This window comes from Aquarana catesbeiana, linkage group LG06 (assembly GCF_042186555.1).
Source record: "Aquarana catesbeiana isolate 2022-GZ linkage group LG06, ASM4218655v1, whole genome shotgun sequence".
NCBI classification, from domain to species: Eukaryota; Metazoa; Chordata; class Amphibia; order Anura; family Ranidae; genus Aquarana; species Aquarana catesbeiana.
Window position 1 is genome coordinate 18,755,439 of NC_133329.1, and position 27,598 is coordinate 18,783,036.

The window sequence follows — 27,598 nt, forward strand, 5'->3', positions numbered from 1 at the left end:
TGAATAGTTTCCCTAGTGTGTTGCTGACACATATCCCTCTGTAGTTGGCTGGATCATACTGGTCTCCACTCTTATGGATGGGTGTTATGAGGCCTTGGTTCCATACTGTAGGGTAGTAACCTCTCTGTCTTTCTCTGTCTGTCTCTCTCTCTTTCTCTCCCTCTGTCTCACTATGTCTCTCTCTCTGTCTCTCTCTGTCTCTATCTCTCGCTCTGTCTCTGTCTCTCTCTCTCTCTGTCTCTCTCTCTCTGTCTCTCTCTCTCTGTCTTTCTCTTTCTCTCTCTCTCTCTCTCTCTCTCTGTCTTTCTCTTTTTCTCTCTCTCTCTCTCTCTCTCTCTCTCTCTCTCTCTCTCTCTCTCTCTCCCCGTCCCTCTCTCTGTCTTTCTGTGTGTGTGTGTATGTCTCTCGCTCTCTGTCTCTCTCTCTGTCTTTCTCTGTCTCTGTGTGTGTCTCTCTCTCTCTCTCTGTCTCTCTGTCTCTCTCTCTCTCTGTCTCTCTCTCTTTGTCTCACTCACTGTCTCTCTGTCTCTCTCTGTCTCTATCTATCTCTCTCTCTCTCTCTTGCTTGCTTGCTTATATATATATATATTTTTTTTCCCCTATAATAATGTATCTGATAGTAATGTTATGTCAGATATTATCAGTCTTGGAACTGTCAGTTTCCCAGTGGACATAGGTGGACCAGTGTGTTGTGGGCAACCACTGTTGCCTTCTTTCTAAAAAATAACTTTTGAAGACATTTTATTAAAGTAGAATTTTCAGAGGGAAAGGTCAGCAATGCACCATATGTACTTATTGCAGGCTTCCTTTAAATCTGCCAAGCAAGGAGAACCTAGTCTCAGGGGGTGGGCTCTTAGTACAATGCAAGCAAAAAAGAAAAAGAAACAATGCTTCCTGTATTTAGCCAACATTCTGTTCTGTTCAGAGACTAATTGTCTGATACAGGACCTTTGTGTTTACTGACTTTAACACTTTAATTGCCAAAGATAAACTATCCACAAACTGACACTACCACTTTAAGGTACACAGGATCATGACTGCTAGGCCATGGCCTTTGCATATGTATAAAATAAATAAATCCATAATATTTATATGTAATATTTAAAAAAATAAACTATTAACATTTCTATTTCTGAAAGCATTCATAATTTACAGCATTTTTTCACTCCTGCCTAAAACTTTATAGATATATATATATATATATATATATATATATATATATATATATATATATATATATATATATATATATATATATATATATATATATATAGATATATATATATCTATATATATATACATATATATAGATATATATATATCTATATATATATATATATCTATATATATATATGTCTATATATATATATCTATATAGATATATATATACATAGATATATATATCTATATATATATATATATATATATATCGACATATCTATATATATATCTATATATATATCTATATATATATATATATATATCTATATATATCTATATAGATAGATATATAGATATCTATATATCTATCTATATATATATCTATATAGATATAGATATATATATCTATATCTATATAGATATATATATAGATATATATATAGATATGTCTATATATATATAGATATATCTATATATATATCTATATATATATATATATATATATATATATATATATATATATATATATATATATATATATAGCTATCTATATAGATATATCTATATATATAGATGTCTATATATATATATAGATATATATATATATAGATATCTATATATATAGATATATATAATTTCATGATTATTATCATGAAATAAATTAAATAATAATAGATTATTTAATATTAGATTAATTACATTTTATGATTTATTAATGATAACAGAACTGAATTATATTAAATCTGCCTGGAGTTTAGATATAAATAAAATAGAATAAAATTTTAATCCTAACAATGTTACAGAAATTCCAAACTTCCCCATGTTATCTGGAATAATATTTTTTTTTTAAATTTAGTTTAATATTTAAAGGGTTCAAAGCAAAACTGGATTATGACTTTTGGCACCTTGTCAATAAGAGAGGTATAATTGTTTTTCTAGGGATAGTCACACCAGGCGCGGTTCTCTCTGGGCAAGGAATGCGTTCTCTACTTCCACTTTCATTTCAGTTTCTGAGAAAGGTCACTTAAAATGTTTCAGATGGGAAAATCAGCTCTGAGCAATGCAGATGTAGCCTAGGAAAATGTGACCACCTTGGAGCACAGAAGAGGTAAAGTCAGATCTATGAGGTATGAGGCAGAGGGACACCTCTCACAGACCTACAAGAAGAAAAGCAGATCACTGTAAAGCCAAAGACATAGTCTGCAGTCCAACAGATGCTCAAGAGAGACTCCCCTGAATTGATGTAAGTACCCCCCAGACCACCTGTCATAGGAGGGGAATGAGCCATATTGTTGTCAGTTATTTTTCAATATCAATATTTTTTATATCTTTTTTAATATGATTTTGCAATAATTCCATATTACAGTATTTATGACAGTTAAAAGTATTTTTAAAAAGTACATTTTACTTATTTGTTTATTTATTTTTTATTTATGTGTATGTGTGTATATATATATATATATATATATATATATAGCTATATACAGTGGGGGCGGAAAGTATTCAGACCCCCTTAAATTTTTCACTCTTTGTTATATTGCAGCCATTTGCTAAAATCATTTAAGTTCATTTTTTCCTCATTAATGTACACACAGCACCCCATATTGTACACACAGCACCCCATATTGACAGAAAAACACAGAATTGTTGACATTTTTGCAGATTTATTAAAAAAGAAAAACTGAAATATCACATGGTCCTAAGTATTCAGACCCTTTGCTGTGACACTCATATATTTAACTCAGGTGCTGTCCATTTCTTCTGATCATCCTTGAGATGGTTCTACACCTTCATTTGAGTCCAGCTGTGTTTGATTATACTGAGTGGACTTGATTAGGAAAGCCACACACCTGTCTATATAAGACCTTACAGCTCACAGTGCATGTCAGAGCAAATGAGAATCATGAGGTCAAAGGAACTGCCTGAAGAGCTCAGAGACAGAATTGCGGCAAGGCACAGATCTGGCAAAGGTTACAAAAAAATTTCTGCTGCACTTAAGGTTCCTAAGAGCACAGTGGCCTCCATAATCCTTAAATGGAAGACATTTGGGACGACCAGAACCCTTCCTAGAGCTGGCCGTCCGGCCAAACTGAGCTATCGGGGGAGAAGAGCCTTGGTGAGAGAGGTAAAGAAGAACCCAAAGATCACTGTGGCTGAGCTCCAGAGATGCAGTCAGGAGATGGGAGAAAGTTGTAGAAAGTCAACCACCACTGCAACCCTTCACCAGTCGGCAGAGTGGCCCGACCGAAGTCTCTCCTCAGCGCAAGACACATAAAGACCGCATGGAGTTTGCTAAAAAAACACCTGAAGGACTCCAAGATGGTGAGAAATAAGATTCTCTGGTCTGATGAGACCAAGATAGAACTTTTTGGCCTTAATTCTAAGCGGTATGTGTGGAGAAAACCAGGCACTGCTCATCACCTGTCCAATACAGTCCCAACAGTGAAGCACGGTGGTGGCAGCATCATGCTGTGGGGATGTTTTTCAGCTGCAGGGACAGGACGACTGGTTGCAATTGAGGGAAAGATGAATGCGGCCAAGCACAGGGATATCCTGGATGAAAACCTTCTCCAGAGTGCTCAGGACCTCAGACTGGGCCGAAGGTTTACCTTCCAACAAGACAATGACCCTAAGCACACAGCTAAAATAACGAAGGAGTGGCTTCACAACAACTCCGTGACTGTTCTTGAATGGCCCAGCCAGAGCCCTGACTTAAACCCAATTGAGCATCTCTGGAGAGACCTCAATATGACCGTCCACCAGCGTTTACCATCCAACCTGACAGAACTGGAGAGGATCTGCAAGGAGGAATGGCAGAGGATCCCCAAACCCAGGTGTGAAAAACTTGTTGCATCTTTCCCAAAAAGACTCATGGCTGTATTATATCAAAAGGAGCTTCTACTAAATACTGAGCAAAGGGTCTGAATACTTAGGACCATGTGATAGTTCAGTTTTTCTTTTTTAATAAATCTGCAAAAATGTCAACAATTCTGTGTTTTTCTGTCAATCTGGGGTGCTGTGTGTACATTAATGAGGAAAAAAATCAACTTAAATGATTTTAGCAAATGGCTGCAATATAACAAAGAGTGAAAAATTTAAGGGGTCTGAACACTTTCTGCCCCCACTGTATATTCTTTTATATATATATATATATATATATATATATATATATATATATATATATTATTTTAAAAGATATATATCTTTTGATTTGTATGAAATCTTAAGACCCCTTGCTCAACCACTAATGTGCTTTTGCTGTTGTGGTTTGAAAAGTTCTGCAAGCTACATCTTAGGTTTTTGAAAAGTGCACCAAAGATGCATCTTCCATTGAATTTGATGGGAAATGCACTAAAAACGCACTCAGGGTTTATTTTCAGGTGCGTTTTTTTGGGTCAAAAGTATGCTGGTTGTGAGTGCCCGCCAGTGTCCTTAAAGTGATTGTAAAGTCTTGTTTTTTTTTTCTATTAAAATAACAAACATGTTATACTTACCTACTCTGTGTAATTGATTTGCACAGAGCACTCCCGGGTCCCCCTCTTCTCGGGTCCCTCTTCGCTGGTCCTGGTCCCTCCCCTCCTGTTGAGTGCCATCCACAACAAGCAGCTTGCTATGGGGGCACCCGAGCCGAGTCACAGCCCCCTGTGTCCAGACACGGAGCTGCGGTTCGGCCCCGCCACCCTCTCTCTCATCTGATTGGCTAACTGACTTTCAGAGCAGCGGGAGCCAATGGCGCCGCTTCTGTGTCTCATCCAATTAGGAGGGAGAGTCCCAGGTGGCTAAAACACTTGTGGACATCGCTGATGATATAGAGGGTGCTCAGGCAAATGTAAGGGGGTCTGCACACAGAAGACTTTTTTATCTTAATGCATAGAATGCACCTTCTGACTTTACAACTCCTTTAAGAACCAGTGAATAGCTGATTGTTAAAGTGGTTCTAAGTCTCACATTGTTTTACCTTCATGTATTCTGTGCACTCTCCCTCCTCATTAGCTGAGAGAGCAGTGGGAGCCATTGGCTCCTGCTTCTGTTAATAACGGGCAATGAGCCAATGAGGAGAGATAGGGGGCAGGGCAGAGCCACAGCTCTGTCTGTTAATGGGAATGAGCCTGCTTGGGTGCCCCCATTGCAAGCTGCTTGCTGTGGGGGGGCATTCAGCAGGAGGGAGGGGCCAGGAGCGCCGGCGGGGGAACGAGAAGAGGAGGATCCGTGCTGCTCTGTGCAAAACCACTGCAACTGAGCAAGTAAGTATAACATGTTTGTTACTTTTCTTAAAAAAGCCATAAAGCGGAGTTCCACCCAAAAAAGGAACTTCCGCTTTTCGGATTCCCTCCCCCCTCCGGTGTCACATTTGGCATCTTTCGGGGGGGGGGGGGCAGATACCTGTATAATACAGGTATTTGATTCCACTTCCTGAGATAGATCGCCACAGATTCTGTGGGTATCTATGCCATGTCCGGCCCATCCTCCGTCCCCCCCGCTGTCTTCTCGGAGACACACAGGTCCCAGAAGACAGCAGGGACCAGTGAGGACGTGCATGCGCAGTAGGGAACCAGGCTGTGAAGCCTCAAGGCTTCACTTCCTGATTCCCTTACTGAAGATCCCGGCACCTGAACCCGAGAGCCGAAGGATGGGTCGGCTTCGGGTGAGGACATCGCGGGCGCCCAGGACAGGTAAGTGTCCTTATATTAATAGTCAGCAGCTGCAGTGTTTGTAGCTGCTGACTTTGATTTTTTTTTTTTTTCGACGGAACTTCACTTTAAATATCACTTTAACCACTTCCAGCCAACCATATAACAGAAAGACGTCCGGGAAGTGGTTTCATTATCCTGACTGGGTGTCATATTACATCCAGCAGGATTAAGCGGCGATTGTTGGTGTTGGTGTGTCAGTCTGAAACACCACAACTTCGATCTAGGTAAAGAGCCTTTGACGGATGGTCCTTACCACGTGATCAACTGTGCCCAATCACCCATGACCACCAGGTATGCCCACTAGGATTGCCACATCATCCCTTTAATCCAGGACACACATTAATTACACAGGTTCTGAGGCTGATTTAATGCAGACCAAGTGAGTTTAATTACCACCTTAATCAGCCACAGAACCTGTGTAATTAATATGTGTCCTGGATTAAAGGGATGATGTGGCAACCCTAATGCCCACCCATGCCCACCAGGTATGCCCACCAATGATGCCCACCCATGACCACCGGGGATGCTAATTAATGTCCATAAATGATGCCAAACAGTGCTCATTGTAGATGCCAATCAGTGCCCATCAGTGCCGCCTATCAGTGCCACATATAAGTACCCATCAGTGCGGCCTTTCAGTGCCCATCAGTGCCACCTAGATGGCACTTATGGGCACTCATATTAATGCTGATCAGTGCTGCATATTAGTGCCCATCATCAGTGCCACCTCATTGGTGCCACCTCATCAGTGCCGCCTTATCAGTGCCCATCAGTGAAGGAGAAAACATATTTATTTACAATATTTTATAACAGAAACCAAAAAAACGTTTTTTTCAAAACAATTTCGGTCTTTGTTTTTTATTTGTTTAGCAAAAAATAAAAACCGCAGAGGTGATCAAATACCACCAAAAGAAATCTCTATTTCTGGGAACAAAATGATAAAAATGTTGTTTGTGTACAGTGTTGTATGACCGCGCAATTGTCATTTAAAAAGCGAAAGCGCTGAAAATTGGTCTGGGCAGGAAGGGTGGAAAGTGCTCGGTATTGAAGTGGTCAAAGAACCGACACATGCCGGCTTCCTTAACATCCAGCTGATAGGTAAATAATTCCCCTGCACTCCCCTCCTCCCCCACCAGGATAGCATGAGAGTTCTGCGATCTTGCCATCCAGCTCCTCCAGTCCGGTTGCCCCCCCCTCTCCTCCCCTCACATTCCGCTCCAAGCTGCCCCGCCCACTGTCTCCTCACATCCCTCTCCTTCCGGTGGTAGCATTGCTCCTGCACAAGAAGAGCTGAAGCATGCTGAGCAATGAGGGCGAGACAACACTGGTTGATAAGGACGCTGGCACGTTCCAGTTCCTCAGAAGCCAACTGCCGTGTCCTTAGCAACCAATGAATAGCCAGTTGTTAAGGAGTCAGCACCAGACAACGTCCTTAACAACCGGCTATTCCCGCCGATGCAATGCAATGCATTTCAAATGCCCTAGCATATTTTTTAAAACGTATACTGCATTTTAGAAGCGCTGCACTGTGCATGCGGCTGCACTGCAATATGAAAGCAGCTTATTTTACAATTTTTCTTAAAGCGGATCTTCCAGTATCTAAAAGCCTTCATCATCATGTAACATTGTAACTTTATAGCAACCTTCATTTCATGACTCTAATGCTTCAGAATCCATTATCCTCTTTGCCTTTTTTTAAGCCCTGTGAAAGCTGTATATTTGTCACCTCGGTTTCTCGCCAACACATGGCGATGAGGGTCTACAGTCTGATATGGGGGAAACATTTTTTTGGAAGCTCAAATCTGAAATCTAGGCATGAAAACTTTTATTTATAAATATATTTTTCAGTAATCACATCCTAAATAAATAGCCGTGGTGTGCACCAAATGTCTTTAAAACCCAGCTATTTCCTTCTAAAAGTAGCAGTGACATAATCCCTGTGCTGCTTATAATTCATGCAGTGAGCAGAGTCGTGGGAGGGACCCAGAAGGCTCCACCCACTACAGGCTGCCTGCAGAGAACTACAGGAGGGGGCGGAGACGAGACCAGTCACCCTGCTTAACTACTTGCCGCCCGCCCACCGCCAAATGACAGCGGAGTGATGCGGCTCTCATTCTGGGATGACGTCATATGTCATCGCCCAGCTTAGCCACGATGTTCCTGGGACGCGGCGCGACCGCGATCTCGGCAAAGAGCGGCCGCAGTTCTTTTGCCCGTGTGAACGGTTGTGTTCAATCACAGCTGATTGAAATGTAAATACAGAAGTGCCGTTTATCAGCTATCCTCACCTCACACTGACAGAGAGACAGAGTGTGAAGTGAGGAGAGTAAAATCACCTGCGTCTCCTCACAGGGAAGATGTGAAAAGGTAATCATCAGTGCCCTGATTACAATGCTGTGCCCATCAGTGACGCCAGTCTGTGCCCATCAGTGACGCCAGTCTGTGCCCATCAGTGAGGCCAATCTGTGCTGCCTTTCAGTGCCACCTCATCAGTGCCCTGATTACAATGCAGTGCCAATCAGTGATGCCAGTCTCTGCCCATCAGTGACACCAGTCTGTGCCCATCAGTGAGGCCACTCTGTGCCCATCAGTGACACCAGTCTGTGCCCATCAGTGAGGCCAATCTGTGCTGCCTTAAAAGTGCCACCTCATCAGTGCCCTAATTACAATGCAGTGCCCATCAGTTACGCCAGTCTGTGTCCATCAGTGACACCAGTCTGTGCCCATCAGTGACGCCAGTCTGTGACCATCAGTGACGCCAGTCTGTGCTCATCAGTGAGGCCAATCTGTGCCCATCAGTGAGGCCAATCTGTGCTCATCAGTGAGGCCAATCTGTGCTGCCACCTCATCAGTGACCTGATTACAATGCAGTGCCCATCAGTGACGCCAGTCTCTGCCCATCAGTGACACCAGTCTGCGCCCATCAGTGATGCCAGTCTGTGCCCATCAGTGACACCAGTCTGTGCCCATCAGTGAGGCCAATCTGTGCTGCCTTTCAGTGCCACCTCATCAGTGCCCTGATTACAGTGCAGTGCCCATCAGTGACGCCAGTCTCTGCCCATCAGTGACGCCAGTCTCTGCCCATCAGTGACACTAGACTGTGCCCATCAGTGATGCCAGTCTGTGCCCATCAGTGACACCAGTCTGTGCCCATCAGTGAGGCCAATCTGTGCTGCCTTTCAGTGCCACGTCATCAGTGCCCTGATTACAATGCAGTGCCCATTAGTGACGCCAGTCTGTGCCCATCAGTGAGGCCAATCTGTGCTGCCTTTCAGTGCCACCTCATCAGTGCCATGATTAAAATACAGTGCCCATTAGTGACACCAGTCTGTGCCCATCAGTGAGGCCAATCTGTGCTGCCTTTCAGTGCCACCTCATCTGTGCCCTGATTACAATGCAGTGCCCATCAGTGATGCCAGTCTATGCCCATCAATGACACCAGTCTGTGCCCATCAGTGAGGCCAATCTGTGCTGCCACCTCAGTGCCCTGATTACAATGCAGTGCCCATCAGTGATGCCAGTCTCTGCCCATCAGTGACACCAGTCTGTGCCCATCAGTGACGCCAGTCTGTGCCCATCAGTAAGGCCAATCTGTGCTGCCTTTCAGTGCCACCTCATCAGTGCCCTGATTACAATGCAGTGCCCATCAGTGACGGTAGTCTCTGCCCATCAGTGACACCAGTCTGTGCCCATCAGTGAGGCCACTCTTTGCCCATCAGTGACACCAGTCTGTGCCCATCAGTGAGGCCAATCTGTGCTGCCTTTCAGTGCCACCTCATCAGTTCCCTGATTACAATGCAGTGCCCATCAGTGACACCAGTCTGTGCCCATCAGTGACACCAGTCTGTGCCCATCAGTGACGCCAGTCTGTGCCCATCAGTGACACCAGTCTGTGCCCATCAGTGAGGCCAATCTGTGCCCATCAGTGAGGCCAATCTGTGCTGCCACCTCATCAGTGCCCTGATTACAATGCAGTGCCCATCAGTGACGCCAGTCTCTGCCCATCAATGACACCAGTCTGCGCCCATCAGTGACGCCAGTCTGTGCCCATCAGTAACACCAGTCTGTGCCCATCAGTGAGGCCAATCTGTGCTGCCTTTCAGTGCCACCTCATCAGTGCCCTGATTACAATGCAGTGCCCATCAGTGATGCTAGTCTCTGCCCATCAGTGACACCAGTCTGTGCCCATCAGTGAGGCCACTCTTTGCCCATCAGTGACACCAGTCTGTGCCCATCAGTGAGGCCAATCTGTGCTGCCTTTCAGTGCCACCTCATCAGTTCCCTGATTACAATGCAGTGCCCATCAGTGATGCCAGTCTGTGCCCATCAGTGACACCAGTCTGTGCCCATCAGTGACGCCAGTCTGTGCCCATCAGTGACACCAGTCTGTGCCCATCAGTGAGGTCAATCTGTGCCCATCAGTGAGGCCAATCTGTGCTGCCACCTCATCAGTGCCCTGATTACAATGCAGTGCCCATCAGTGACGCCAGTCTCTGCCCATCAGTGACACCAGTCTGCGCCCATCAGCGACGCCAGTCTGTGCCCATCAGTGACACCAGTCTGTGCCCATCAGTGAGGCCAATCTGTGCTGCCTTTCAGTGCCACCTCATCAGTGCCCTGATTACAATGCAGTGCCTAACAGTGACGCCAGTCTCTGCCCATCAGTGACACTAGTCTGTGCCCATCAGTGATGCCAGTCTGTGCCCATCAGTGACACCAGTCTGTGCCCATCAGTGAGGCCAATCTGTGCTGCCTTTCAGTGCCACCTCATCAGTGCCCTGATTACAATGCAGTGCCCATTAGTGACACCAGTCTGTGCACATCAGTGAGGCCAATCTGTGCTGCCTTTCAGTGCCACCTCATCAGTGCCCTGATTACAATGCAGTGCCCATTAGTGACACCAGTCTGTGCCCATCAGTAAGGCCAATCTGTGCTGCCTTTCAGTGCCACCTCATCAGTGCCCTGATTACAATGCAGTGCCCATCAGTGATGCCAGTCTCTGCCCATCAGTGACACCAGTCTGTGCCCATCAGTGACGCCAATCTGTGTCCATCAGTGACACCAGTCTGTGCCCATCAGTGAGGCCAATCTGTCCTGCCTTTCAGTGCCACCTCATCAGTGCCCTGATTACATTGCACTGCCCATCGGTTACGCCAGTCTCTTCCCATCAGTGACACCAGTCTGTGCCCATCAGTGACACCAGTCTGTGCCCATCAGTGAGGCCAATCTGTGCTGCCTTTCAGTGCCACCTCATCAGTGCCCTGATTACAATGCAGTGCTTATCAGTGACGCCAGTCTCTGCCCATCATTGACACCAATATGTGCCCATCAGTGACGCCAGTCTGTGCCCATCAGTGACACCAGTCTGTGCCCATCAGTGAGGCCAATCTGTGCTGCCTTTCAGTGCCACTTCATCAGTGCCCTGATTACAATGTAGTGCCCATCAGTGACGCCAGTCTCTGCCCATCAGTGACACCAGTCTGTGCCCATCAGTGACACCAGTCTGTGCCCAATCTGTGCTGCCATTCAGTGCCACCTCATCAGTGCCCTGATTACAATGCAGTGCCCATCAGTGACACCAGTCTGTGCCCATCAGTGAGGCCAATCTGTGCTGCCTTTCAGTGCCACCTCATCAGTGCCCTGATTACAATGCAGTGCCCATCAGTGACAACAGTCTGTGCCCATCAGTGAGGCCAATCTGTGCTGCCACCTCATCAGTGCCCTGATTACAATGCAGTGCCCATCAGTGACGCCAGTCTCTGCCCATCAGTGACACCAGTCTGTGCCCATCAGTGACGCCAGTCTGTGCCCATCAGTGACACCAGTCTGTGTCTATCAGTGAGGCCAATCTGTGCTGCCTTTCAGTGCCACCTCATCAGTGCCCTGATTACAATGAAGTGCCCATCAGTGACGCCAGTCTGTGCCCATCAGTGACACCAGTCTGCGCCCATCAGTGACGCCAGTCTGTGTCCATCAGTGACACCAGCCTGTGCCCATCCTCCCATCCTATCCTCCCCATCAGTGAGGCCAATCTGTGCTGCCTTTCAGTGCCACCTCATCAGTTCCCTGATTACAATGCAGTGCCCATCAGTGATGCCAGTCTGTGCCCATCAGTGACACCAGTCTGTGCCCATCAGTGACGCCAGTCTGTGCCCATCAGTGACACCAGTCTGTGCCCATCAGTGAGGCCAATCTGTGCCCATCAGTGAGGCCAATCTGTGCTGCCACCTCATCAGTGCCCTGATTACAATGCAGTGCCCATCAGTGACGCCAGTCTCGGCCCATCAGTGACACCAGTCTGCGCCCATCAGTGACGCCAGTCTGTGCCCATCAGTGACACCAGTCTGTGCACATCAGTGAGGCCAATCTGTGCTACCTTTCAGTGCCACCTCATCAGTGCCCTGATTACAATGCAGTGCCCATCAGTGACGCTAGTCTCTGCCCATCAGTGACACCAGTCTGTGCGCATCAGTGAGGCCACTCTTTGCCCATCAGTGACACCAGTCTGTGCCCATCAGTGAGGCCAATCTGTGCTGCCTTTCAGTGCCACCTCATCAGTTCCCTGATTACAATGCAGTGCCCATCAGTGATGCCAGTCTGTGCCCATCAGTGACACCAGTCTGTGCCCATCAGTGACGCCAGTTTGTGCCCATCAGTGACACCAGTCTGTGCCCATCAGTGAGGCCAATCTGTGCCCATCAGTGAGGTCAATCTGTGCTGCCACCTCATCAGTGCCCTGATTACAATGCAGTGCCCATCAGTGACGCCAGTCTCTGCCCATCAGTGACACCAGTCTCTGCCCATCAGTGACGCCAGTCTGTGCCCATCAGTGACACCAGTCTGTGCCCATCAGTGACACCAGTCTGTGCCCATCAGTGACACCAGTCTGTGCCCATCAGTGAGGCCAATCTGTGCTGCCTTTCAGTGCCACGTCATCAGTGCCCTGATTACAATGCAGTGCCCATTAGTGACACCAGTCTGTGCCCATCAGTGAGGCCAATCTGTGCTGCCTTTCAGTGCCACCTCATCAGTGCCATGATTAAAATACAGTGCCCATTAGTGACACCAGTCTGTGCCCATCAGTGAGGCCAATCTGTGCTGCCTTTCAGTGCCACCTCATCTGTGCCCTGATTACAATGCAGTGCCCATCAGTGATGCCAGTCTATGCCCATCAATGACACCAGTCTGTGCCCATCAGTGAGGCCAATCTGTGCTGCCACCTCATCAGTGCCCTGATTACAATGCAGTGCCCATCGGTGATGCCAGTCTCTGCCCATCAGTGACACCAGTCTGTGCCCATCAGTGACGCCAGTCTGTGCCCATCAGTAAGGCCAATCTGTGCTGCCTTTCAGTGCCACCTCATCAGTGCCTGATTACAATGCAGTGCCCATCAGTGACGGTAGTCTCTGCCCATCAGTGACACCAGTCTGTGCCCATCAGTGAGGCCACTCTTTGCCCATCAGTGACACCAGTCTGTGCCCATCAGTGAGGCCAATCTGTGCTGCCTTTCAGTGCCACCTCATCAGTTCCCTGATTACAATGCAGTACCCATCAGTGATGCCAGTCTGTGCCCATCAGTGACACCAGTCTGTGCCCATCAGTGACGCCAGTCTGTGCCCATCAGTGACACCAGTCTGTGCCCATCAGTGAGGCCAATCTGTGCCCATCAGTGAGGCCAATCTGTGCTGCCACCTCATCAGTGCCCTGATTACAATGCAGTGCCCATCAGTGACGCCAGTCTCTGCCCATCAGTGACACCAGTCTGCGCCCATCAGTGACGCCAGTCTGTGCCCATCAGTGACACCAGTCTGTGCCCATCAGTGAGGCCAATCTGTGCTGCCTTTCAGTGCCACCTCATCAGTGCCCTGATTACAATGCAGTGCCCATCAGTGACGCTAGTCTCTGCCCATCAGTGACACCAGTCTGTGCCCATCAGTGAGGCCACTCTTTGCCCATCAGTGACACCAGTCTGTGCCCATCAGTGAGGCCAATCTGTGCTGCCTTTCAGTGCCACCTCATCAGTTCCCTGATTACAATGCAGTGCCCATCAGTGATGCCAGTCTGTGCCCATCAGTGACACCAGTCTGTGCCCATCAGTGACGCCAGTCTGTGCCCATCAGTGACACCAGTCTGTGCCCATCAGTGAGGTCAATCTGTGCCCATCAGTGAGGCCAATCTGTGCTGCCACCTCATCAGTGCCCTGATTACAATGCAGTGCCCATCAGTGACGCCAGTCTCTGCCCATCAGTGACACCAGTCTGCGCCCATCAGTGACGCCAGTCTGTGCCCATCAGTGACACCAGTCTGTGCCCATCAGTGAGGCCAATCTGTGCTGCCTTTCAGTGCCAGCTCATCAGTGCACTGATTACAATGCAGTGCCCATCAGTGACGCCAGTCTCTGCCCATCAGTGACACTAGTCTGTGCCCATCAGTGATGCCAGTCTGTGCCCATCAGTGACACCAGTCTGTGCCCATCAGTGAGGCCAATCTGTGCTGCCTTTCAGTGCCACCTCATCAGTGCCCTGATTACAATGCAGTGCCCATTAGTGACACCAGTCTGTGCCCATCAGTAAGGCCAATCTGTGCTGCCTTTCAGTGCCACCTCATCAGTGCCCTGATTACAATGCAGTGCCCATCAGTGATGCCAGTCTCTGCCCATCAGTGACACCAGTCTGTGCCCATCAGTGACGCCAATCTGTGTCCATCAGTGACACCAGTCTGTGCCCATCAGTGAGGCCAATCTGTCCTGCCTTTCAGTGCCACCTCATCAGTGCCCTGATTACATTGCACTGCCCATCGGTTACGCCAGTCTCTTCCCATCAGTGACACCAGTCTGTGCCCATCAGTGACACCAGTCTGTGCCCATCAGTGAGGCCAATCTGTGCTGCCTTTCAGTGCCACCTCATCAGTGCCCTGATTACAATGCAGTGCTTATCAGTGACGCCAGTCTCTGCCCATCATTGACACCAATATGTGCCCATCAGTGACGCCAGTCTGTGCCCATCAGTGACACCAGTCTGTGCCCATCAGTGAGGCCAATCTGTGCTGCCTTTCAGTGCCACTTCATCAGTGCCCTGATTACAATGTAGTGCCCATCAGTGACGCCAGTCTCTGCCCATCAGTGACACCAGTCTGTGCCCATCAGTGACACCAGTCTGTGCCCAATCTGTGCTGCCATTCAGTGCCACCTCATCAGTGCCCTGATTACAATGCAGTGCCCATCAGTGACACCAGTCTGTGCCCATCAGTGAGGCCAATCTGTGCTGCCTTTCAGTGCCACCTCATCAGTGCCCTGATTACAATGCAGTGCCCATCAGTGACAACAGTCTGTGCCCATCAGTGAGGCCAATCTGTGCTGCCACCTCATCAGTGCCCTGATTACAATGCAGTGCCCATCAGTGACGCCAGTCTCTGCCCATCAGTGACACCAGTCTGTGCCCATCAGTGACGCCAGTCTGTGCCCATCAGTGACACCAGTCTGTGTCTATCAGTGAGGCCAATCTGTGCTGCCTTTCAGTGCCACCTCATCAGTGCCCTGATTACAATGAAGTGCCCATCAGTGACGCCAGTCTGTGCCCATCAGTGACACCAGTCTGCGCCCATCAGTGACGCCAGTCTGTGTCCATCAGTGACACCAGCCTGTGCCCATCCTCCCATTATATCCTCCCCATCAGTGAGGCCAATCTGTGCTGCCTTTCAGTGCCACCTCATCAGTTCCCTGATTACAATGCAGTGCCCATCAGTGATGCCAGTCTGTGCCCATCAGTGACACCAGTCTGTGCCCATCAGTGACGCCAGTCTGTGCCCATCAGTGACACCAGTCTGTGCCCATCAGTGAGGCCAATCTGTGCCCATCAGTGAGGCCAATCTGTGCTGCCACCTCATCAGTGCCCTGATTACAATGCAGTGCCCATCAGTGACGCCAGTCTCGGCCCATCAGTGACACCAGTCTGCGCCCATCAGTGACGCCAGTCTGTGCCCATCAGTGACACCAGTCTGTGCCCATCAGTGAGGCCAATCTGTGCTACCTTTCAGTGCCACCTCATCAGTGCCCTGATTACAATGCAGTGCCCATCAGTGACGCTAGTCTCTGCCCATCAGTGACACCAGTCTGTGCGCATCAGTGAGGCCACTCTTTGCCCATCAGTGACACCAGTCTGTGCCCATCAGTGAGGCCAATCTGTGCTGCCTTTCAGTGCCACCTCATCAGTTCCCTGATTACAATGCAGTGCCCATCAGTGATGCCAGTCTGTGCCCATCAGTGACACCAGTCTGTGCCCATCAGTGACGCCAGTTTGTGCCCATCAGTGACACCAGTCTGTGCCCATCAGTGAGGCCAATCTGTGCCCATCAGTGAGGTCAATCTGTGCTGCCACCTCATCAGTGCCCTGATTACAATGCAGTGCCCATCAGTGACGCCAGTCTCTGCCCATCAGTGACACCAGTCTCTGCCCATCAGTGACGCCAGTCTGTGCCCATCAGTGACACCAGTCTGTGCCCATCAGTGACACCAGTCTGTGCCCATCAGTGACACCAGTCTGTGCCCATCAGTGAGGCCAATCTGTGCTGCCTTTCAGTGCCACGTCATCAGTGCCCTGATTACAATGCAGTGCCCATTAGTGACACCAGTCTGTGCCCATCAGTGAGGCCAATCTGTGCTGCCTTTCAGTGCCACCTCATCAGTGCCATGATTAAAATACAGTGCCCATTAGTGACACCAGTCTGTGCCCATCAGTGAGGCCAATCTGTGCTGCCTTTCAGTGCCACCTCATCTGTGCCCTGATTACAATGCAGTGCCCATCAGTGATGCCAGTCTATGCCCATCAATGACACCAGTCTGTGCCCATCAGTGAGGCCAATCTGTGCTGCCACCTCATCAGTGCCCTGATTACAATGCAGTGCCCATCGGTGATGCCAGTCTCTGCCCATCAGTGACACCAGTCTGTGCCCATCAGTGACGCCAGTCTGTGCCCATCAGTGACACCAGTCTGTGCCTATCAGTGAGGCCAATCTGTGCTGCCTTTCAGTGCCACCTCATCAGTGCCCTGATTACAATGCAGTGCCCATCAGTGACACCAGTCTATGCCCATCAGTGACGCCAGTCTTTGCCCATCAGTGACGCCAGTCTGTGCCCATCAGTGACGCCAGTCTGTGCCCATCAGTGACGCCAGTCTTTGCCCATCAGTGACACCAGTCTGCGCCCATCAGTGACGCCAGTCTGTGCCCATCAGTGACACCAGTCTGTGCCCATCAGTGAGGCCAATCTGTGCTGCCACCTCATCAGTGCCCTGATTACAATGCAGTGCCCATCAGTGACGCCAGTCTCTGCCCATCAGTGATACCAGTCTGTGCCCATCAGTGACGCAAGTCTGTGCCCATCAGTGACACCAGTCTGTGTCTATCAGTGAGGCCAATCTGTGCTGCCTTTCAGTGCCACCTCATCAGTGCCCTGATTACAATGCAGTGCCCATCAGTGACACCAGTCTGTGCCCATCAGTGAGGCCCATCTGTGCTGCCACCTCATCAGTGTCCTGATTACAATGCAGTGCCCATCAGTGACGCCAGTCTCTGCCCATCAGTGATACCAGTCTGTGCCCATCAGTGACGCAAGTCTGTGCCCATCAGTGACACCAGTCTGTGTCTATCAGTGAGGCCAATCTGTGCTGCCTTTCAGTGCCACCTCATCAGTGCCCTGATTACAATGCAGTGCCCATCAGTGACGCCAGTCTGTGCCCATCAGTGACACCAGTCTGTGCCCATCAGTGACGCCAGTCTGTGCCCATCAGTGACACCAGCCTGTGCCCATCAGTGATGCCAGTCTGTTCCCATCAGTGACACCAGTCTGTGCCCATCAGTGAGGCCAATCTTGGCTGCCTTTCAGTGCCACCTCATCAGTGCCGTGATTACAATGCAGTGCCCATTAGTGACAAGAGTCTGTGCCCATCAGTAAGGCCAATCTGTGCTGCCTTTCAGTGCCACCTCATCAGTGCCCTGATTACAATGCAGTGCCCATTAGTGACAAGAGTCTGTGCCCATCAGTGAGGCCAATCTGTGCTGCCTTTCAGTGCCACCTCATCAGTGCCTTGATTACAATGCAGTGCCCATCAGTGATGCCAGTCTCTGCCCATCAGTGACACCAGTCTCTGCCCATCAGTGACGGCAATCTGTGCCCATCATTGACACCAATCTGTGCCCATCAGTGACGCCAGTCTGTGCCCATCAGTGACACCAGTCTGTGCCCATCAGTGAGGCCAATCTTTGCTGCCTTTCAGTGCTACCTCATCAGTGCCCTGATTAGAATGTAGTGCCCATCAGTGACGCCAGTCTCTGCCCATCAGTGACACCAGTCTGTGCCCATCAGTGACACCAGTCTGTGCCCATCAGTGAAGCCAATCTGTGCTGCCTTTAAGTGCAACCTTATCAGTGCCCTGATTAAAATGCAGTGCCCTTCAGTGACACCAGTCTGTGCCCATCAGTGAGGCCAATCTGTGCTGCCTTTCAGTGCCACCTCATCAGTGCCCTGATTACAATGCAGTGCCCATCAGTGACACCAGTCTGTGCCCATCAGTGAGGCCAATCTGTGCTGCCACCTCATCAGTGCCCTGATTACAATGCAGTGCCCATCAGTGATGCCAGTCTCTGCCCATTAGTGACACCAGACTGTGCCCATCAGTGACGCCAGTATGTGCCTGTCAGTGACACCAGTCTGTGCCCGTCAGTGAGGCCAATCTGTGTTGCCTTTCAGTGCCACCTCATCAGTGCCCTGATTACAATGCAGTGCCCATCAGTGACACCAGTCTATGCCCATCAGTGAGGCCAATCTGTGCTGCCACCTCATCAGTGCCCTGATTACAATGCAGTGCCCATCAGTGACGCCAGTCTCTGCCCATCAGTGACACCAGTCTGTGCCCATCAGTGACGCCAGTCTGTGCCCATCAGTGACACCAGTATGTGCCCATCAGTGAGGCCAATCTGTGCTGCCACCTCATCAGTGCCCTGATTACAATGTGGTGCCCATCAGTGACGCCAGTCTCTGCCCATCAGTGACACCAGTCTGCTCCCATCAGTGACGCCAGTCTGTGCCCATCAGTGACACCAGTCTGTGCCCATCAGTGAGGCCAATCTGTGCTGCCTTTCAGTGCCACCTTATCAGTGCCTTGATTACAATGCAGTGCCCATCAGTGACGCCAGTCTCTGCCCATCAGTGACACCAGTCTGTGCCCATCAGTGACGCCACTCTGTGCCCATCAGTAACACCAGTCTGTGCCCATCAGTGAGGCCAATCTGGCTGCCTTTTAGTGCCACCTCATCAGTGCCCTGATTACAATGCAGTGCCCATCAGTGACACCAGTCTGTGCCCATCAGTGAGGCCAATCTGTGCTGCCACCTCATCAGTGCCCTGATTACAATGCAGTGCCCATCAGTGACGCCAGTCTCTGCCCATCAGTGACACCAGTCTGTGCCCATCAGTGACGCAAGTCTGTGCCCATCAGTGACACCAGTCTGTGTCTATCAGTGAGGCCAATCTGTGCTGCCTTTCAGTGCCACCTCATCAGTGCCCTGATTACAATGCAGTGCCCATCAGTGACGCCAGTCTGTGCCCATCAGTGACACCAGTCTGTGCCCATCAGTGACGCCAGTCTGTGCCCATCAGTGACACCAGCCTGTGCCCATCAGTGATGCCAGTCTGTTCCCATCAGTGACACCAGTCTGTGCCCATCAGTGAGGCCAATCTTGGCTGCCTTTCAGTGCCACCTCATCAGTGCCCTGATTACAATGCAGTGCCCATTAGTGACAAGAGTCTGTGCCCATCAGTGAGGCCAATCTGTGCTGCCTTTCAGTGCCACCTCATCAGTGCCTTGATTACAATGCAGTGCCCATCAGTGATGCCAGTCTCTGCCCATCAGTGACACCAGTCTCTGCCCATCAGTGACGGCAATCTGTGCCCATCATTGACACCAGTCTGTGCCCATCAGTGAGGCCAATCTGTGCTGCCTTTCAGTGCCACCTCATCAGTGCCCTGATTACATTGCACTGCCCATCGGTGACGCTAGTCTCTTCCCATCAGTGACACCACTCTGTGCCCATCAGTAACGCCAGTCTCTGCCCATCATTGACACCAATCTGTGCAAATCAGTGACGCCAGTATGTGCCCATCAGTGACACCAGTCTTGTCCCATAAGTGAGGCCAATCTTTGCTGCCTTTCAGTGCCACCTCATCAGTGCCCTGATTACAATGTAGTGCCCATTGGTGACGCCAGTCTCTGCCCATCAGTGACACCAGTCTGTGCCCATCAGTGACACCAGTCTGTTCCCATCAGTGAAGCCAATCTGTGCTGCCTTTCAGTGCAACCTCATCAGTGCCCTGATTACAATGCAGTGCCCATCAGTGACAGCAGTCTGTGCCCATCAGTGAGGCCAATCTGTGCTGCCTTTCAGTTCCACCTCATCAGTGCCCTGATTACAATGCAGTGCCCATCAGTGACACTAGTCTGTGCCCATCAGTGAGGCCAATCTGTGCTGCCACCTCATCAGTGCCCTGATTACAATGCAGTGCCCATCAGTGACGCCAGTCTCTGCCCATTAGTGACACCAGACTGTGCCCATCAGTGACGCCAGTATGTGCCCATCAGTGTCACCAGTCTGTGTATATCAGTGAGGCCAATCTGTGCTGCCTTTCAGTGCCACCTCATCAGTGCCCTGATTACAATGTAGTGCCCATCAGTGACACCAGTCTGTGCCCATCAGTGACACCAGTCTGTGCCCATCAGTGACGCCAGTCTGTGCCCATCAGTGACACCAGCCTGTGCCCATCAGTGAGGCCAATCTGTGCTGCCTTTCAGTGCCACCTCACCAGTGCCCTGATTACAATGCAGTGCCCATCAGTGACGCCAGTCTCTGCCCATCAGTGACACCAGTCTGTGCCCATCAGTGACGCCAGTCTGTGCCCATCAGTGACACCAGTGTGTGCCCATCAGTGAGGCCAATCTGTGCTGCCTTTCACTGCCACCTCATCAGAGTCCTGATTACAATGCAGTGCCCATCAGTGACACCAGTCTGTGCCCATCAGTGAGGCCAATCTGTGCTGCCTTTCAGTGCCACCTCATCAGTACCCTCATTAGAATGCAGTGCCCATCAGTGACACCAGTCTGTGCCCATCAGTGACACCAGTCTGTGCCCATCAGTGATGCCAGTCTGTGCCCATTAGTGACAACAGTCTGTGCTTATCAGTGAGGCCAATCTGTGCTGCCTTTCAGTGCCACCTCATCAGTGCCCTGATTACAATGCAGTGCCCATCAGTGACGCCAGTCTCTGCCCATAAGTAACACCAGTCTATGCCCATCAGTGACGCCAGTCTGTGCCCATCAGTGACACCAGCCTGTGCCCATCAGTGAGGGCAATCTGTGCTGCCTTTCAGTGCCACCTCATCAGTGCCCTGATTACAATGCAGTGCTCATCAGTGACGCCAGTCTCTGCCCATCAGTGACACCCGTCTGTGCCCATAAATGACGCCACTCTGTGCCCATCAGTGAGGTCAATCTGTGCTGCCTTTCAGTGCCACCTCATCAGTGCCCTGATTACAATGCAGTGCCCATTAGTGATGCCAGTCTCTGCTCATCAGTGACACCAGTCTGTGCCAATCAGTGACGCCAGTCTCTGCCCATCAGAGACACCAGTTGTTCCCATCAGTGAGGCCAATCTGTGCTGCCTTTTAGTGCAACCTCATTAGTGCCCTAAATTGCAATGCAGTGCCCATCAGTGATGTCAGTCTGTGCCTATCAGTGATGCCAGTCTCTGTCCATAAGTGACACTAGCCTGTGCCCATCAGTGACGCCAGTCTGTGCCCATCAGTGACACCCATCTGTGCCCATCACTGAGGCCAATCTATGCTGCCTTTCAGTGCCACCTCATCAGTGCCCTGATTACAATGCAGTGGCCATCAGTGACACCAGTCTGTGCCCATCAGTGAGGCCAATCTGTGCTGCCTTTCAGTGCCACCTCATCAGTGCCCTGATTACAATGCAGTGCCCATCAGTGACACCAGTCTGTGCCCATCAGTGAGGCCAATCTGTGCTGCCACCTCATCAGTGCCCTGATTACAATGCAGTGCCCATCAGTGACGCCATTCACTGCCCATCAGTGACACCAGTCTGCGCCCATCAGTGACGCAAGTCTGTGCCCATCAGTGACACCAGTCTGTGCCCATCAGTGAGGCCAATCTGTGCTGCCTTTCAGTGCCACCTTATGAGTGCCTTGATTACAATGCAGTGCCCATCAGTGACTCCAGTCTCTGCCCATCAGTGACACCAGTCTGTGCCCATCAGTGACGCCACTCTGTGCCCATCAGTAACACCAGTCTGTGCCCATCAGTGAGGCCAATCTGTGCTGCTTTTCAGTGCCACCTCATCAGTGCCCTGATTACAATGCAGTGCCCATCAGTGACACCAGTCTGTGCCCATCAGTGAGGCCAATCTGTGCTGCCACCTCATCAGTGCCCTGATTACAATGCAGTGCCCATCAGTGACGCCATTCTCTGCCCATCAGTGACACCAGTCTGTGCCCATCAGTGACGCAAGTCTGTGCCCATCAGTGACACCAGTCTGTGTCTATCAGTGAGGCCAATCTGTGCTGCCTTTCAGTGCCACCTCATCAGTGCCCTGATTACAATGCAGTGCCCATCAGTGATGCCAGTCTGTGCCCATCAGTGATGCCAATCTGTCCCCATTAGTGATGCCAGTCTGTGCCCATTAGTGACAACAGTCTGTGCTTATCAGTGAGGCCAATCTGTGCTGCCTTTCAGTGCCAACTCATCAGTGCCCTGATTACAATGCAGTGCCCATCAGTGACTCCAGTCTCTGCCCATAAGTAACACCAGTATGTGCCCATCAGTGACGCCAGTCTGTGCCCATTAGTGACACCAGCCTGTGCCCATCAGTGAGGCCAATCTGTGCTGCCTTTCAGTGCCACCTCATCAGTGCCCTGATTACAATGCAGTGCTCATCAGTGATGCCAGTCTCTGCCCATCAGTGACAAAAGTCTGTGCCCATGAATGACGCCACTCTGTGCCCATCAGTGAGGCCAATCTGTGCTGCCTTTCAGTGGCACCTCATCAGTGCCCTGATTACAATGCAGTGCCCATTAGTGATGCCAGTCTCTGCTCATCAGTGACACCAGTCTGTGCACCATCAGTGACGCCAGTCTCTGCCCATCAGTGACACCAGTCTGTGCCCATCAGTGAGGCCAATCTGTGCTGCCTTTTAGTGCCACCTCATTAGTGCCCTAAATTGCAATGCAGTGCCCATCAGTGATGTCAGTCTGTGCCCATCAGTGATGCCAGTCTCTGCCCATAAGTGACACTAGTCTGTGTCCATCAGTGACGCCAGTCTGTGCCCATCAGTGACACCCGTCTGTGCCCATCAGTGAGGCCAATCTATGCTGCCTTTCAGTGCCACCTCATCAGTGCCCTGATTACAATGCAGTGCCCATCAGTGACACCAGTCTGTGCCCATCAGTGAGGCTAATCTGTGCTGCCTTTCAGTGCCACCTCATCAGTGCCCTGATTACAATGCAGTGCCCATCAGTGACACCAGTCTGTGCCCATCAGTGAGGCTAATCTGTGCTGCCTTTCAGTGCCAACTCATCAGTGCCCTGATTACAATGCAGTGCCCATCAGTGACACCAGTCTGTGCCCATCAGTGAGGCCAATCTGTGCTGCCACCTCATCAGTGCCCTGATTACAATGTAGTGCCCATCAGTGATGCCAGTCTCTGCCCGTCAGTGACACCAGTCTGTTCCCATCAGTGATGCCAGTTTGTGCCCATCAGTGACACCAGTCTGTGCCTATCAGTGAGGCCAATCTGTGTTGCCTTTCAGTGCCACCTCATCAGTGCCCTGATTGCAATGCAGTGCCCATCAGTGACACCAGTCTGTGCCCATCAGTGACACCAGTCTGTGCCCATCAGTGACGCCAGTCTGTGCCCATCAGTGACACCAGCCTTTGCCCATCAGTAAAGGCCAAACTGTGCTGCCTTTCAGTGCCACCTCATTAGTGCCCTGATTACAATGCAGTGCCCATCAGTGACGCCAGTCTCTGCCCATCAGTGACACCAATTTGTGCCCATCAGTGACACCACTCTGTGCCCATCAGTGACACCAGTCTGTGCCCATCAGTGAGGCCAATCTGTGCTGCCTTTCAGTGCCACCTCATCAGTGCCCTGATTACAATGCAGTGCCCATCAGTGATGCCAGTCTCTGCCCATCAGTGACACCAGTCTGTGCCCATCAGTGATGCCAGTCTGTGCCCATCAGTGACACCAGCCTGTGCCCATCAGTGAGGCCAATCTGTTCTGCCTTTCAGTGCCGCCTCATCAGTGCCCTGATTACAATGCAGTGCCCATCAGTGACACCTGTCTGTGCCCATCAGTGAGGCCAATCTGTGCTGCCTTTCAGTGCCATCTCATCAGTGCCCTGATTACAATGCAGTGCCCATCAGTGACACCAGTCTGTGCCCATCAGTGAGGCCAATCTGTGCTGCCACCTAATCAGTGCCCTGATTACAATGCAGTGCCCATCAGTGACGCCAGTCTCTGCCCATCAGTGTCACCAGTCTGTGGTCATCAGTGACGCCAGTCTGTGCCCATCAGTGACACCAGTCTGTGCCTATCAGTGAGGCCAATCTGTGCTGCCTTTCAGTGCCACCTCATCAGTGCCCTGATTACAATGCAGTGCCCATCAGTGACACCAGTCTGTGCCCATCAGTGACACCAGCCTGTGCCCATCAGTGATGCCAGTCTGTTCCCATCAGTGACGCCAGTCTGTGCCCATCAGTGAGGCCAATCTGTGCTGCCTTTCAGTGCCACCTCATCAGTGCCCTGATTACAATGCAGTGCCCATCAGTGACAAGAGTCTGTGCCCATCAGTAAGGCCAATCTGTGCTGCCTTTCAGTGCCACCTCATCAATGCCCTGATTACAATGCAGTGCCCATTAGTGACACCAGTCTGTGCCCATCAGTGAGGCCAATTTGTGCTGCCTTTCAGTGCCACCTCATCAGTTCCCTGATTACAATGTAGTGCCCATCAGTGACACCAGTATGTGCCCATCAGTGAGGCCAATCTGTGCTGCCACCTCATCAGTGCCCTGATTACAATGCAGTGCCCATCAGTGATGCCAGTCTGTGCCCATCAGTGACGCCAGTATGTGCCCATCAGTGACTCCAGTCTGTGCCCATCAGTGACACCAGTCTGTGCTTATCAGTGAGGACAATCTGTGCTGCCTTTCAGTGCCACCTCATCAGTGCCCTGATTACAATGCAGTGCCCATCAGTGATGCCAGTCTCTGCCCATCAGTGTCACCAGTCTGTGCCCATCAGTGACGCCAGTCTGTGCCCATCAGTGACACCAGTCTGTGCCTATCAGTGAGGCCAATCTGTGTTGCCTTTCAGTGCCACCTCATCAGTGCACTGATTGCAATGCAGTGCCCATCAGTGACACCAGTCTGTGCCCATCAGTGACACCAGTCTGTGCCCATCAGTGATGCCAGTCTGTGCCCATCAGTGACACCAGCCTTTGCCCATCAGTGAGGCCAAACTGTGCTGCCTTTCAGTGCCACCTCATTAGTGCCCTGATTACAATGCAGTGCCCATCAGTGACGCCAGTCTCTGCCCATCAGTGACACCAATCTGTGCCCATTAGTGACACCACTCTGTGCCCATCAGTGACACCAGTCTGTGCCCATCAGTGAGGCCAATCTGTGCTGCCTTTCAGTGCCACCTCATCAGTGCCCTGGTTACAATGCAGTGCCCAACAGTGATGCCAGTCTCTGCCCATCAGTGACACCAGTCTGTGCCCATCAGTGATGCCAGTCTGTGCCCATCAGTGACACCAGCCTGTGCCCATCAGTGAGGCCAATCTGTTCTGCTTTTCACTGCCACCTCATCAATGCCCTGATTACAATGCAGTGCCCATCAGTGACACCTGTCTGTGCCCATCAGTGAGGCCCATCTGTGCTGCCTTTCAGTGCCACCTCATCAGTGCCCTGGTTATAATGCAGTGCCATTCAGTGACACCAGTCTGTGCCCATCAGTGAGGCCAATCTGTGCTGCCACCTCATCAGTGCCCTGATTACAATGCACTCCCCATCAGTGACGCCAGTCTCTGCCCATCAGTGTCACCAGTCTGTGGTCATCAGTGACGCCAGTCTGTGCCCATCAGTGACACCAGTCTGTGCTTATCAGTGAGGCCAATTTGTGCTGCCTTTCAGTGCCACCTCATCAGTGCCCTGATTACAATGTAGTGCCCATCAGTGACGCCAGTCTCTGCCCATCAGTGACACCAGTCTGTGCCCATTAATGACGCCACTCTGTGCCCATCTGTGCGGCCAATCTGTGCTGCCTTTCAGTGCCACCTCATCAGTGCCCTGATTACAATGCAGTGCCCATTAGTGACGCCAGTCTCTACCCATCAGTGACACCAGTCTGTGCCCATCAGTGACACCAGTCTCTGCCCATCAGAGACACCAGTTGTTCCCATCGGTGAGGCCAATCTGTGCTGCCTTTTAGTGCCACCTCATTAGTGCCCTAATTACAATGCAGTACCCATCAGTGATGTCAGTCTCTGCCCATCAGTGACACCAGTCTGTGCCCATCAGTGATGCCAGTCTGTGGCCATCAGTGACACCAGTCTGTGCCCATCAGTGAGGCCAATCTGTGCTGCCTTTCAGTGCCACCTCATCAATGCCCTGATTACAATGCAGTGCCCATCAGTGACACCAGTCTGTGCCCATCAGTGAGGCCAATTTGTGCTGCCTTTCAGTGCCACCTCATCAGTTCCCTGATTACAATGTAGTGCCCATCAGTGACACCAGTATGTGCCCATCAGTGAGGCCAATCTGTGCTGCCACCTCATCAGTGCCCTGATTACAATGCAGTGCCCATCAGTGATGCCAGTCTGTGCCCATCAGTGACGCCAGTATGTGCCCATCAGTGACTCCAGTCTGTGCCCATCAGTGACACCAGTCTGTGCTTATCAGTGAGGACAATCTGTGCTGCCTTTCAGTGCCACCTCATCAGTGCCCTGATTACAATGCAGTGCCCATCAGTGACGCAAGTCTCTGCCCATCAGTGTCACCAGTCTGTGCCCATCAGTGACGCCAGTCTGTGCCCATCAGTGACACCAGTCTGTGCCTATCAGTGAGGCCAATCTGTGCTGCCTTTCAGTGCCACCTCATCAGTGCCCTGATTACAATGCAGTGCCCATCAGTGACACCAGTCTCTGCCCATCAGTGACACCAGTCTGTGCCCATCAGTGACGCCAGTCTGTGCCCATCAGTGACACCAGCCTGTGCCCATCAGTGAGGCCAATCTGTGCTGCCTTTCAGTGCCACCTCATCAGTGCCCTGATTACAATGCAGTGCCTATCAGTGACACCAGTCTGTTCCCATCAGTGAGGCTAATCTGTTCTGCCTTTCTGTGCCACCTCATCAGTTCCCTGATTACAATGCAGTGCCCATCAATGACACCAGTATGTGCCCATCAGTGAGGCCAATCTGTGCTGCCACCTCATCAGTGCCCTGATTACAATGCAGTGCCCATCAGTGACGCCAGTCTCTGCCTACCAGTGACACCAGTCTGTGCCCATCAGTGATGCCAGTCTGTGCCCATCAATGACACCAGTCTGTGCCTATCAGTGAGGCCAATCTGTGTTGCCTTTCAGTGCCACCTCATCAGTGCCCTGATTGCAATGCA

General features: G+C 50.4%; 2 protein-coding genes across 3 annotated transcripts in view; one reads left to right on the forward strand and one right to left on the reverse strand.

Moving 5' to 3' along the window:
• The window catches only part of LOC141148207 (uncharacterized), a 186,511-nt gene that overhangs the window by 57,621 nt on the left and 101,292 nt on the right, over nt 1-27,598 (reverse strand). The window lies entirely within an intron of this gene.
• LOC141148205 (guanylate-binding protein 1-like) overlaps nt 2,150-27,598 on the forward strand; it is a 65,346-nt gene continuing 39,897 nt past the window's right edge. For both annotated transcript variants that reach the window (XR_012245183.1, XM_073635425.1), the window contains exon 1: nt 2,150-2,404. The gene's annotated coding sequence lies outside the window, so the exon portion shown is untranslated. The remainder of the gene's footprint in view (nt 2,405-27,598) is intronic.